Source organism: Ascaphus truei, chromosome 5 (genome assembly GCF_040206685.1).
Source record: "Ascaphus truei isolate aAscTru1 chromosome 5, aAscTru1.hap1, whole genome shotgun sequence".
NCBI classification, from domain to species: domain Eukaryota; kingdom Metazoa; phylum Chordata; class Amphibia; order Anura; family Ascaphidae; genus Ascaphus; species Ascaphus truei.
This window is the reverse complement of record NC_134487.1, coordinates 300,824,603-300,839,275: the sequence shown is the minus strand read 5'-3', so window position 1 is coordinate 300,839,275 and position 14,673 is coordinate 300,824,603.

Here is a 14,673-nt window from a genome sequence, read left to right as displayed (position 1 = left end):
CTACAGCGTCCTGACCGGTACGTCCAAGCTCACTCGGTGTAATAACGTGTAGTACAATGATGGAACAAAAGCTGCCACAATTGAGATGACAATAATTGCTGGATTACTGCACTGGTGTATACAACACAGAACACTCCCAAAGTAAACCCCTATCCTAAAAGAACAAGAGGGTAACAAAAAAAAGTAAAGTACACATATATACGTCATAATGGGTATCGCAAAATATGCTACATCAAAATACAGTGCTAATCACACCATCCCCTAGACCAGGGGTGCACAAAATTTCCCCCCTGTCTGACAGCCCCCCTGCTCGTCACCACCTCCTTACCATGTCTCCTCGCCACGAGATCATGTGGTGTCACGTTGCCATGGCAATGCGACATCACGTGACCCTGAAGAGTCATTTGCCACGTCACCGGAGACAAGGTAAGTGAAGTTACTGAGGCCTCAGGCGAACCCTGGCATTTCATTTAAATGCCTTGGGGAAGAGCGCAGGGCCTCTGCAACTGCCACGCCACCCCTGAAAAATCTTGCATCCCCCAGTTTGCGCATCCCTGCCCTAGACCATGGGGGTCAGCAAAAGGGGATGGTGAGCACAATGAACATAAGAGTTCGGCCAGGTGAGAAAAGTCCAGAAAACAGCGCATAAGCTGAAAGTTGTGGGAAGCTGTAATAATGGTAAATCATCCCTCCTGCAAATCCCAAGTGTGTCATAAGTACTGAAAAAGAGAGATGATACTCGGCACAAGTCCTGGACAACAGCACAGCAACATAGCAGCAGGGAAGCAAGCAGGACGTACGGTACGGCTATACATCTGATCAGTGCATCCACAGGTAAGTCGTCCTATGAAGAAGAGAGGAAGGGGTCCTGGCAGAGCAGCCCGACGTATGTTTCGCCTATGGGCTTCTTCCAGGAGTGGCATTGTCCTGAAGCAGTGGCGTGACTTTTAAAGGGTCATATCCTGATGATGTGATGTAATGATTACCAAGTAACCACGTTCCATGTACGATAACAGCAGGTGAACATGATGACGTTTAGATCGGCCATCAAAAATCGCTACTATGATCCTACGGCTGAGCAGAATGAGAATTAAAACACAGCAAAAGAGAGGGGAGATAAAAGTAAACATCTCTACACATACAGGGCATTATATACTGTACATAGTAGCACAACGCCCAGCCTACAGAAACATGGGAAATCCCAGACAGTCATTCAGACCCGCCGGCATCATAGACCCCAACTGCATTATCCATCTACTGTACATTCTTTTTTGAGCAACATTTTCTCCATATCTCCATTTCTAATACCCAGAGATACTTTGTCAAGAGCAAATGCTGATAGTAATGAGCAGTCGGGCCCATGTTTAAGTAAATAAATGTATGGCTAGTGATCAGATCTTTTAAAGGATCCCAGATCTTGATGTTCCTTGTGTGTTCTGGATATGAAATCTGACCTCCCTTGTTGTCAGACCAACATAGATAAGTTACAGAGAAGCCCGATGCTACATCCAATATGACAAAAATACACAGTAAAATACTTATATATTCTCTTGAAAAAGAGGTAATTTAGTTTAACCCTTTGGCCAAAGAAAGCATTGTAAGCCTGTGAGCCACGACAAGGCAGACCCTGCCCACAGGTCCTAACACTACCAGATAAAATACTAATATACCTCTATTAGGATTAAAATTCTCATTTACCTCTATTAGGAGGGAGAAAGACCACATTGGATCTATATCCAGTAAAATGAAAAGGACCTGCTGACTTGGGAAGTGGGGAGGGGTGAGCTTAAAACCTGGGAAGGAGGAGCCACTAACCTCCAACAGCTGAGACAGCAGAAAATAAGTTAAACAACACACAACCCCAGCAAGCTCTTTTTGGGAACGCCTGAGCCCCCCCCAATATATATATATATATATATATATATATATATATATATATATATACAAGTATCAAAAAAGAGTGCTATTGAGCGTGGCAATTGTATACAACAAACGACAGAGAAGCCCAATGCTACATCCAATATGACAAAAATACACAGTAAAATACTTATATATTCTCATGCGTACAGTGTTAACCTCGGTGCGGCCTTGAATGGTGTTTTTTGCACATGCGCGAGGGGCACCCACAATGGCCACGCGCAACGGGCGGGCGCCTATTAGGAGCGTGACGTCACCCGCGATACGGTTTTTCGTTACAAGGCAAGGATTTTTTCCCATGAAAACACTAGGTGTCAACAAAGAAATTTAGTCGTAGATCTGAAAACGTTTATTTACCTACCACAGAAACATCGATTGGTGTGATTGTTTTTTGACATTGAACAGTTGTAAAGGGTATGGCAACAACAGGTTTTGAAGGTTAACCACAGAGCTATAATGAGGGGCTGTTAGGTGGCAGACATGGAGTGTCTATATTGTCCACTACAACGCAAAGCAACCTATGTGACCCAGTATCTTTAGGGAACCAAAATGAAAATAGCTTCCACGTGCCAGCCGTCTCATGTCAGGGATGTGGGGAGGAAAGGTATAGGAAATTAAATTATCTAAGACTTTCTGTTACCCTTTTGTGTAAGTTGTGGAAACTGTCCAAGGACAAACAGAAAACCAGTTTCTTAAAATTGTACAGCCAGAGTATAAGATAAACCAACTCGGTGCCTCTTAGATCAGATCAAAACTGTAGAGATGGTAACTTAGGAATGTGGTTTAAGTTCTTGAAAATCAGGTCTTCACCGTGTGGGTCAGCCGAGCATCAAAGATATTTTTAAACATGAAGGGTATAAAAAGCCCATTCTAAAAATGAGACCTTTTGATTAAATGTGGTAATCTACTAAAGAATGCTTTACTCCTCAAGCTAACTTCACTAGCCGGTGAGGTCTAAAATCGTATGGCATCAACTAGTATAATTTCATACTAAAAGTCATATTCCATTTTCACCTAGTGCATAAACGTGAAATGTATGACCTGGAAAACACAATAGGTTGTAGGTAGGGCGACCAGATGTCCCGGTTTAGCCGGGACTGTCCCAGTATTTGAGCTATTAAAATATCTTTCATACATGGCATAAAATAATAACATGAATGCCGATAATAACATAAATGAAGCTGCACATGAGGATGGATTAGTGCGGCTGCCATTAACATATTATGATTTTTTATTTTTCAAGCCCCATAGAGCAGGGAGCTCAACGCCAGTCCTCAAGCCGCCCCCCAACAGGTCAGGTTTCAGGATATCCCAGCTTCAGCACAGGTGGCTCAACCAGAGGCCCAGTCAAAGACTTATTAAGCTGGCAGTTCAAAACAACCACAAAACATATTTTCAAGCACGTAGGTTTACAACTGGGGGTGGGGGGGGGGGGTTCCTGAGGACTGGAGTTGAGCCCCCCTGAAATAGCCAACATTTCTACTACATATAAATATGACTGAAATATGTTCATTTTTTGGCAGTTCACTGTTCAAAAATGACGGAGGGAGTTAAATGTGCAGCACATGTTAACCATAACAACAAAAAAATGGTTCATTAAATTGTACATATTCGGCCCAGAGCAAATGAAAGAAATAGAGATATAATTAAATTCTTTAGCCTTCAAGGGGAGTGCTTGTAGACTAAACATATTCATTTGATGTTCTGTTACTGAGCAAAAGCAGGAGCTGCGTATTCCGAGGCAATGACCAGGGCCAACAGTAACATCTGAACACAAAACACATTATTTACTGTGTATGTATATATATATATATATATATATATATATATATATATATATATATATATATATATATATATATTTCCATTTGCTATATGCTTTACTGTGGAGGTTTTTTGTCACTTTTTTTTAACCACCATGACATTACTAAGTGTATATCTTATTATATATTTGTGAAAGCACTGTATGCCTGTCTGCATCTCCTGTGTCCCTAGGGGAAATCTCATTGGTCCCTTGGCCCGCCCGCCCCCGCACACCTCTCATTGGCCTGAGGTGGAGTGACGGGCCAACACACACACACACACACTGCGCGGCGCTCATCGGGACCCGCGCGCACCTCCTCCTCTCCCCGGGTCTCCCGGTTTCCCGCGCTTTTTCCTCCCATTCCCCCCCCCCCCGGCGCCGCTACAGTCAGCGGGGGAGCGGAGCGAGGGCCCGGGACACAGCGGGGGACTCTCACCCCCCCACCCACACACACAGAGCACTGACCGGCTCTCCCCTCACCCGGCGCTCCCCCCCCAACCACACACACAGAGCACTGAGCGGCTCTCCCCCCACCCGGCGCTCCCCCCCCACCCCCACACACAGAGCACTGAGCAGCTCTCCCCTCACCTGGCGCTCCCCCCCACCCACACACACAGAGCACTGAGCGGCTCTCCCCTCACCCGGCGCTCCCCCCCACCCTCACACACAGAGCACTGAGCGGCTCCCCACCCACACACACAGAGCACTGAGCGGCTCTCCCCCCCACCCGGCGCTCCCCTCCCCCACACACACACAGAGCACTGAGCGGCTCTCCCCTCACCCGGCGCTCCCCCCCGGCTCACCCCCCCCCCACCCACACACACAGAGCACTGAGCGGCTCTCCCCTCACCCGGCGCTCCCCCCCCCGGATCACCCCCCCCCCCCACCCACACACACAGAGCACTGAGCAGCTCTCCCCCCCCGGCGCTCCCCCCCCCGGTGCTCCCCCCCCCACCGGCGCTCCCCCCCCCGGCGCTCCCCCCCGCCGGCGCTCCCCCCCCAGCGCTCCCCCCCCCACACACACACAGAGCACGTGGCTCTCCCCTCACCCGGCGCTCCCCGTCCCAGAGGCCTCTCCTCCGGCTGTCTCCGCCTCTCCTCCGGCTGTCTCCGCCTCTCCTCCGGCTGTCTCCGCCTCTCCTCCGGCTGTCTCCGCCTCTTCTCCGGCTGTCTCCGCCTCTCCTCCGGCTGTCTCCGCCTCTCCCCGTGAGAGGCACAGCACCGCCTCACCGGAGCGTCTCAGCCTCTCCGCGGAGGAGCCCGAGGTGGAGGAGGAGTGCGGCCGGTACCCGTAGGAGCAGGAGCGCGGCCGTGTGCAAGGTGAAGAAATGCAGGGAAATGCAGGGAAATGCCCTTTGCCCCCCCTGCCCTTTGCCCCCCCCTGCCCTCCTGCCCTTTGCCTCCCCTGCCCTTTGCCCCCCCTGCCCTTTGCCCTCTGCCATCCCTGCCCTTTGCCCCCCCTGCCCTCCCTGCCCTTTGCCCCCCTTGCCCTCCCTCCCCCTGCCCTTTGCCCCCCCCTGCCCTGACTCCCCCTGCCCTTTGCCCCCCCATCCCTCCCTCCCCCTGCCCTTTGCCACCCCTGCCCTCCCTCCCCCTGCCCTTTGCCACCTCTGCCCTTTGCCCCCCCCTGGCCTCCCTCCCCCTGCCCTTTGACCCCTGCCCTCCCCCCCTGCCCTTTGCCCCCTGCCCTTTTCCCCTCTGCCCTTCCCCCTCTGCCCTTTGACACCCTGCCTTTTGCCCCCCTGCCCTTTGGCCTCTTGCCCCCTGCGCTCTTGCCCCCCTCCCTCCCTGCCCTCTTGCCCCCCCTGCCCTCTTGCCCCCCCTGCCCTCTTGCCCCCCTGCCCTCTTGCCCCCCCTGCCCTCTTGCCCCCCCTGCCGTCTTGCCCTCCCTGCCTTTTGCCCCCCCTGCCCTTTGCCCCCCTGCTCTTTGCCCCCCCCTCCCTCCCTGCCCCCCTCCCTCCCTCCCTGCCCTCTTGCCCCCCTGCCCTCTTGCCCTCTTGCCCCCCTGCCCTCCCTGCCCACTTACCCCCCCTGCCCTCTTGCCCCCCTGCCCTCCCTGCCATCTTGCCCCTCCCTGCCCTTTGCCCCCCCGCCCCTCCCTGCCCTTTGGCCCCCCCCCCACCCCTCCCTGCCCTTTGGCCCCCCTGCCCCTCCCTGCCCTTTGGCCCCCCTGCCCCCCCTGCCCTTTGGCCCCCCCGCCCCTCCCTGCCCTTTGGCCCCCCCGCCCCTCCCTGCCCTTTGGCCCCCCCGCCCCTCTCTGCCCTTTGGCCCCCCCGCCCCTCTCTGCCCTCTGCCCCCCCCGCCCCTCCCTGCCCTTTGGCCCCCCCACCCCTCCCTGCCGTCTGGCCCCCCCGCCCCTCCCTGCCCTCTGGCACCCCCGCCCCTCGCTGCCCCCCCCGCCCCTCCCTGCCCCCCAACCCCTCCCTGCCCTCTGACCCCCCCGCCCCTTGCTGCCCTCTGGCCCCCCTGCCCCTCCCTGCCCTCTGCCCCCCCCACCCCTCCCTGCCCTCTGGACCCCGCCCCTCCCTGCCCTCTTGCCCCCCCGCCCCTCCCTGCCCTCTTGCCCCCCCGCCCCTCCCTGCCCCCTTGCCCCTCCCTGCCCTCTTGCCCTTCCCTGTCCTTAGCCCCACCACCCCTCCCTGCCCTTTGGCCCCCCCGCCCCTCCCTGCCCTTTGGCCCCCCCGCCCCTCCCTGCACTTTGACCCTCCTGCCCCTCCCTGCCCTTTGGCCCCCCTGCCCCTCCCTGCCCTTTGGCCCCCCCGCCCCTCCCTGTCCTTTGCCCCCCCTCCCTGCCCTTTGCCCCCCCTCCCTGTCCTTTGCCCCCCCGCCCCTCCCTGCCCTTTGCCCCCCCCGCCCCTCCCTGCCTTTTGCCGCCCCCCGCCCCTCCCTGCCCTTTGCCCCCCGCCCCTCCCTGCCCTTTGCCCCCCCCCGCCCCTCCCTGCCCTTTGCCCCCCCGCCCTCCATGCTTTTCACCCCCCCGGTCCCTGTGTCAGCCCGCAGAGCGGGAGATGGGATTGGGGATGTCCCCTCAGGTCCCCGCTTCCCCCTGGTCCCCGTGTCAGCGCACGGGGCGTGAGATGGGAGCAGGGATGTCCCAACCTGTCCCCGTGTCAGTGCGCGGGGCGTGAGATGGGAGCGGGGATGTCCCAACCTGTCCCCGTGTCAGACCGCGGGCGGGAGATGGGAGGGGGGATGTCCCCCCAGGTTACCGCTTCCCCCCGGTCCCGCGGAGGGGGAGATGGGAGTGGGGGGGGGGGGGGGTGAGTGTGGTGGTGGTGCTGGTCGCGGCCTTTCCTCTCTCCCCGCCCCCCGTGTGTAGGGAGAGAGAGAGAGTGTGTGTGTGTGTATGGGAGAATGTGTGTGTGTGTTTGTATATATGGGAGAGTGTGTGTGTGTGTGTGTATGTAGAGGGAGAAAGGGGGTGGCCCGGGATTAAAGGGTTTACACCCCATTTGGCCATCCCCTGACCTCACCAGGGTGACAAGGGGTTAACTGGGCTGAGGTCCAGAAATGTGATTTAACCCTTGTTATGACATGTAAATGTGTATTTCCCTGTTCCCATGTTTTTTTGTAATATCTGGTTTCATCAGTGTTTGCATCACACACACACTAGGATCCATCCGGGAGCACAAGGGTTAATAGTTGTTTAGTGATTATAGCCCTTTGTGTAATTTTCCCGCCTTTTCAGGCACCATTTTGCAGGCTCCCATAGGCCGCCATTGGGGCTCCATGTGTTTCAATGGCGAATCTTGCTGTTGGGTCCTGTTTCCTGAGAAGACCAGCAGATGGCGTCCGAGAGAAGGAGTGGCGGTTTCCCATTGTAAGTCAATGGGCCCATTGACTTCAATGGAGAATCCTCGAAAGAGCTTTCCAGGAACGAGTTTGCTGCCGTCCAAACCGCTAAACCGCAAAGCGGATACATTTTCAATAAGAGAGCTTTGATCACTTAACAGTCAAGTTCAACGACAAGTGGCGTGGGAATAAACAGTTCTAGAGCACCTAGAAATAAAATTCTTTCTGCCCCTAGTTCCTAGACCTCCCCCCACTCGACCACAACCGGGTCCCTGTATCCCGGACCCCCGAGAAGAGCGGGTCGCGCCATAGGTTACAATGGCGGCGGCAGAAACGGCTCAGGAAAACGGCTAAGTGTCAAAAGCTGAAATTTGGGAATCCATAGCTCCGGTTCCGGAGGGTCCAGAGGATTAGGGTTTGGGGTATCTGTAGTCACTGCTCCGGCATCGCTGCAGAACCATCCTTGACCCTCTTGGACCAACCCGACGGAGTATGGACCCCCTTGAAAGTTCGGGACTTTTCCAATGGCGGCCAATCTCAATTGACCGGCTATGGCGGAAAACCCCCATTGACTTCAACGGCGGCGTCGCCCCGTTGAAAGTCTATTGCAGCGGATTCCCATAGCCGCCAACGGTGGCGGTTTGCCATTGAAAGTCTATGGCGGCGGAGCCCGTTGTTTTCAATGGGGATTTAGTGAAAAACCGTGATTTAATTTACAGCGGAGATTTATATATTAAAATGAGAAACGGTTTTAAGTGTATTTGTTTATCTCCGGTTACGAAGGTCGTAGCAAGTCGCAAATTGGACCATAGGGTGTCCCAGTTCCGGCATTGAGAACTGGGAAGTTTGGACCTGCTGGACCCAACGGAACCGGATATTTTAATATGTGTATGTTTTATCTTTCATACTGTGTTTCAAGGTATGGGTAAAACCCAGAGGAAATTCCTTTGCATACCAGGGTAGCATATGGCCAGAAAGGCGACCCAATGTCTAGGACTTAAGTATGGTTCAAAGGATTTTGTCACCTCTACTATTTACATGAGGGAGGAGATTACTCAAACCAGAGCAGTCTTCAAGTGTTCCATTTCACACCTCACAACAAAGAATATCCTGCCAGGAATCCAATCTGGTAGACTAGCTGGCATTCCTGATGCAGAGGAGGGGTTACAGAAATGAGACCCCAGAGCTCTACTGCGCATGTACCAGCTAGCAGGGGGGCATGTATCAAAATGTGTTCCGACGTTAATGAGTGGCTAGAGTTAATTGAAGACCATTCACCTGTACTTAATGCTAAGGATAGGGCACAAAAGATTTATAAACTGCTGTCCACCCTTTATCCTTTGTCTTCTGATATCATCTGAATTGTTACCTGATTGCGAGAGAATTGCTATGCTACATACTTCTCATCCCCCATCCCCAAAGTAAGTGTACTTCTTGTCTGTTACTGTATTATTTCGGGTGTTCACCTATCCAAAGGAATAAATATACTTTATTATATCTAAGCCTCGTTCAGTTCAAACCCAGTTACTTGTGTAAATTACAGCCTGTGATAAGCTATCGTCACAGTGTATATATGGGAGAATGTGTGTGTGTGTGTGTGTGTGTGTGTGACACCAGAGGTACCCCTCCAATCAGTCACCCCCTCCCCAACCAGTGGCCCAGTCAGTCACCCTCCCCAGTCAGTCAGTCACCCCTCCCCCAGTCAGTCAGTCACTCCCCCCCAGTCAGTCAGTCACCCCCCCTCCAGTCTGTCACCCCCCCAGCCAGCAGTCATTCACCCCCCCAGTCAGCAGTCAGTCAACCCCCAGTCAGTCAGTCACCCCCCCCAGTCAGTCAGTCACCCCCCAGTCAGTCAGTCACCCCCCAGTCAGTCAGTCACCCCCCCAGTCAGTCAGTCACCACCCCCAGTCAGACAGTCACCCCCCCAGTCAGTCACTCACCCCCCGTCAGTCAGTCACCCCCCCAGTCAGTCACTCCGTCTCTCGCTCTCTGGTCTCCCCCATCTCCCCTCTCTCTGGTCTCCCCTCTCTCTTGTCTCCTCTGTCTCCCCTCTCTCTGGTCTCGTCTCTCTCTGGTCTCCCCCGTCTCGTCTCTCTCGTCTCTCTCTCCTGTCTCTCTCTCCCCTCTCTCTTTCTTTCTCTCTCCCTCTCTCTTTCTTTCTCTCTCCCTCTCTCTTTCTCATCTCTTTCTCCCCTCTCTCTTTCTCTCCCCTCTCTCTCCTCTCTCTGTCTGTCTCTCTCCTCTCTCTCTGTCTCTCTCCCCCTCTCTCTGTATCTGTCTCTCTCCCCCTCTCTCTGTCCCTCTCCCCTCTCTCTCTCCCCTCTCTCTCTGTCTCTCTCCCCTCTGTCTCTGTCTCTGTCTCTCTCCCCTCTCTCTGTTTCTCTCCCCTCTCTCTCTCCCCTCTCTGTATCTGGATATCTTATTTACCCTGTATATCTTAACTGCCCTATACCTACACCGAAATAACCTATACTGCTTTCTTCCAGATTTGACTCTCAAGCTTCAGACGGGAGACACCGGAATCCCCCTTAACCCAGAAGACAGGTAGAGAACACCTCCCCTCCAACTTATAACATTGCGGGAATGAGGTACCTGGACATTGAGGGACTGCGGATCAGGTAAGATCCCAGGTGGGATTGTTGCTTTAGATATTGTGAAGCGAGGTCATCCAGACACTGGATAAAGGGTGCAGGAAACTAGTCATTCACATCTGGCTTTTTTTGTAAATCCGACATTTACACACACATGCACACACACATAACCAGGACTAATTGTAGTATAATGTAATACAATAAATAAACTTATGTCAAAAACGAATGTTGTTCTTACTTAGATTTTTTTATTAACCATTTTTCAAAAGTAAGAGGGGTACAAAAAGAAAAAAAAGGAGGGGAACAATACAACGATATAATATTGCAAATATTCTGATTACACATTAGGAGGGGAGGAGAGTATGGGAAGGGGGGAGAGGGACAGCATTTGAAACCATGTAACATATTAAATAACAGGTTAAATACAACATAGCTCAGAAATCTTAAGTCACTCTGTTCGGAATAATCTAGTCTAAATATGGGGATATACCTGCATGTCTAAACCAAGGAGCCCATGTCTCTGAGAATTGTGAAGTGGAACGAGTTAGGTAGGCAGTGAGTTTTTCCATGTAGACTATATGCTAGATTTTGTTATTGATTTGGTTTAAGGATGGGGGAGTCGGTTGTTTCCAGTTTTTGGCGATGGTGTATCTAGTAGCATTTAGAATTTGGGAGTTAACTTTAATTTCTTTTTTGTTACAATTGGCCATTGGCTTTCCCAGTACTATATATACTGGGTCCTGGGGGACAGTGATGCCCAAAATCCTGTGTATTAAAGCAATCACTTCCCTCCATGTTTGCTGAATTTTTGGGCACGACCAGAATATGTGAAGAGTATATTCCCCATTTCGCCACAACCACGCCAACATAAAGGAGAGACACCTGGGAGAAAAGAGTTCAACCTGGTAGGAGTCATATACCATCTATATATTAGCTTGTAAATATTCTCCTTAATCACCACACAGGAAGAATCTTTCCAAACATCAAGGTCCAAATTGGTATTTAACTCCTTCTCCCAGGACACCATATATTTATCAGGAGTTTGGCTATTTTTGACGGGATTCAAACTATGGTATAGCCTGGAAGTAATGCCCTTCATAAGAGGCTGACGTACACACCAGTCTTCATATAGCGTTAACACATGTGGTTGGTTTGGCTTGTAAATGGATTGGATATAGTGCCTAATTTGGAGAAATCTGAAAAATTCAGAGGAGGGAATATCATGGCTCGTTTTAACGAGGTGAATGGAGGGACTTTACCTTTGATGAGAATATCACTAACTCTTAGGAGTCCTTTTTGAACCCAAAGGTTAGATTGTTGGTTATTAGTGTAAAAAGGGAGGGAAGGATCTGAAAACAGGGGTTGCATGAGGGATGGGGTACCAGTAAGTTGGAACCTAGCTTTAAGGGAGTCCCAAAGATTACATGCGAAAGATAGCACCAGATTTGTGTAAACCTCAGCTGGTCTGGATTTTCTATTAAGCCAGAGGAGAGTCTTAATTTTGAATGGGGGGCAGATCAATTCTTCTAGTTCGACCCATCTGTTTTCGGCTGGGTTTGAATGCCAACTAACTAGTTGCCCTAGTTGTGCCGCTCTATAGTACTTTTGTTGGTTTGGAAGGGCTAAGACTTCTTCTAACTTAGATTTATAGAGGATATCTTTGCGGACTCTAGGACGTCTATTTTGCCATACAAATTTCAGAATTTTATTTTGAATATTATTGAGGTCCTTCTGACAAATCTTTACTGGGAGAGTTTGGAATAGGTACAGTATTCTAGGTAAGATGTTCATTTTGATAGTGGCGATCCTTCCGAACCAAGAGATGATGTATGGATTCCAGGTGGACAAGTCCTTTGCAACTTGGTCGAATAAAGGTTTAAAGTTTATTTTGTATAGGGATGAGTAATCTTTTGTTATTTGAACCCCTAAATATTTAATGTGGGTCTGATTCCACTTGAAGTCAAAATTAAGTTGAAATAATTTTACCATATCCTTGGGAAGGTTTAAGCCAAGAGCCATAGATTTAGAGTGGTTAATTTTGTATCCTGAAAGGGAGCCAAACTCAAATAGAGCTTGGAAAAGGTTGGGGAGTGAGATAAGCGGATTTGAGAGCGTCAATAGGATGTCATCCGCATAGAGAGCTAGCTTAAATTCCTTCTGTCCAATATTGATACCCATGATATTGGGGTTCATTCTTATCTGGCAGGCTAGTGGTTCTATTGCCAAAGCAAACAACAAGGGGGACAGTGGGCAACCCTGTCTGGTTCCATTCGATATTGGGAAAGGGTCAGACAAGGAGTTATTTGTTTTTATTATGGCTGTCGGAGTCGAGTATAGCGTGTTTATGCTGTTTAAGATTGTGGGAGTAAATCCCATTTGTGAGAGTGTGGCGTTCATAAACTGCCAATCCAGCCGATCAAAAGCTTTTTCAGCGTCTAGTGAAAGCAATAATGACGAGCGTGTGGTTTGTTTTGCTACATGTACTAAGTTCACCGTCCTCCTTGTGTTGTCAAGGGCTTGCCTGCCCAGAACAAAGCCGACCTGGTCCGGATGGATCAATCGTGGAAGAATATTGTTTAATCTAGTGGCCAGGATTTTTGCGTATAATTTTAGATCTGTATTTAACAAAGATATAGGTCTGTAGCTAGAGCACATCATGGGATCTTTTCCATCTTTTGGGATTACGACTATGGTTGCTCGTAGCATATCTCTGGGTGGGGGGAGGCCTAAAAGCATCTCATTAAATACTTTGGTTAAGTGTGGGAGGAGTATTGTAGAGAATTTTTTGTAGTAAAGGTTTGAAAATCCATCCAGACCAGGGGCCTTCCCATTTTTCAAAGATTTGATAGCCTCCAGGATTTCAGGGGGTTCTATAGTTTTTTCAAGATTTATTATATCTTCTGGTTCCAGCGTGGGGAGCCGGCATTGAGTTAGAAAGTTTTGAATTTTTTTTCGCTTTTTTCTTTTTAGCCGATTCTCCCACTGGGCCAGGCAGATTGTAATGAGATGCATAATATTCCTTAAAGGCGTCACTTATAATTTTGGGTTTATGAGATATCTTTCCATTTTTAGTATAAATATTATGGATCCTAGCTTTAACCTGCGTTTGTTTTAGTTTACGTGCCAGCATTTTATCTGCCTTATTACTTTTTTCGTAGTATTTCTGTTGGGTCCATCGTATAGCTCTCTCTGAGTTTGTCACTAACAAAAGATTTAATTGCTCTCTAACTGAGATTATTTGTCTATAGTTTTTTCGGGAGGGTTTTGCTTTATGGATACTTTCTAGTTCTGATAACTTTTGTGTTAATATCACAATGTGTTCCGCTTTTTCCTTCTTTTTCCGAGAAGCCAGAGCAATCAGTTTACCTCTAAGCACAGATTTATGGGCCTCCCAAAGGGTAAAAGAGGAAACGTCTGGGGTGTTATTTATATCAAAATATTGGACCAGTTCCTCTTCCAATTGTTGGAGATTTTGTGGGTTCGACAATAATGATTCATTTAAAGACCACAACCTTGTTTTGTTTTTGGTTGTGAGGCCACCCAATTTAGTTATAATTGTAAAGTGGTCTGACCAAGCAGAGGGGGCAATTGTTGCTGAGGAAATGTTATCGCTAACTTGTTGGTCAATTAAAATATAGTCGATACGTGAATAACTGTTATGGGGATGAGAGAAGAAGGAATTTTTTTTTTCCTTATTGTTCATTAATCTCCAGGAGTCCACTACCATCAGGTCCTTGGTCATGGATACGAGACCACGAGTTGAGGGAACTATCTTTTGTGGTGGTGGAAGACTGGGAAATTTATCTAAATTTGGGTCCATGATTGCATTTAAATCCCCTGCAAGAATTAGAAAACCTTTCTGGACAGAGTTTATTAAATTTGTGAGCTCCTGGAAAAAGGATTCTTGATTTTCGTTAGGGGCATACAGTAGCGGCAGCTTTTATTTGAAGTAATGCCGGCGGCATGCCAGGATCTACTCCGGCTGCCGCCAGTCAAGACCGCGCGCCGCCGCGTTTCCCCCACGCACCCCCCCTCCACTTCGCGCGCATTTTACCCCCCCTTCCCGACCCCGAACCCGGCTCCTGCTCTGCCCCTCTGCTTCCCCGCACCCCCGCTTACCTTACTTTAATCTCCAGGGGTGTCGGGGAAGCCCGGGGAAGCCGGGCGCGCACGTGACTGTGACGTCACAGTGCGCCGCAAAGCGCCGCGTCTCCACGCTTTCCACACGCATCCGGCCAGCGGCAATACATCGAATAAAAGCTGCCGCTACTGTATATGTTAGCTATTGTCAGATGGGTAGTGTCTAGTAATCCTGTAACAATTAAAACTCTACCAGCCGGGTCATTTTTAATTTTATCTACTTTGAAATTTAGATTTTTGTGGAAAAGTGTAGTTACCCCATTTTTTTTTGTATGGGATGATGAGTGATAGATTAGAGGGTAGTCGCTACTGTACAGCAGTGATTGATCCTCCTTTTTCAGATGCGTTTCTTGTAACATAATGATTTCTCCTGCAAGTCTTTTAGCCTCTGAAAGGGCTATTCGTCTCTTACGGGGGGTATTGAGGCCC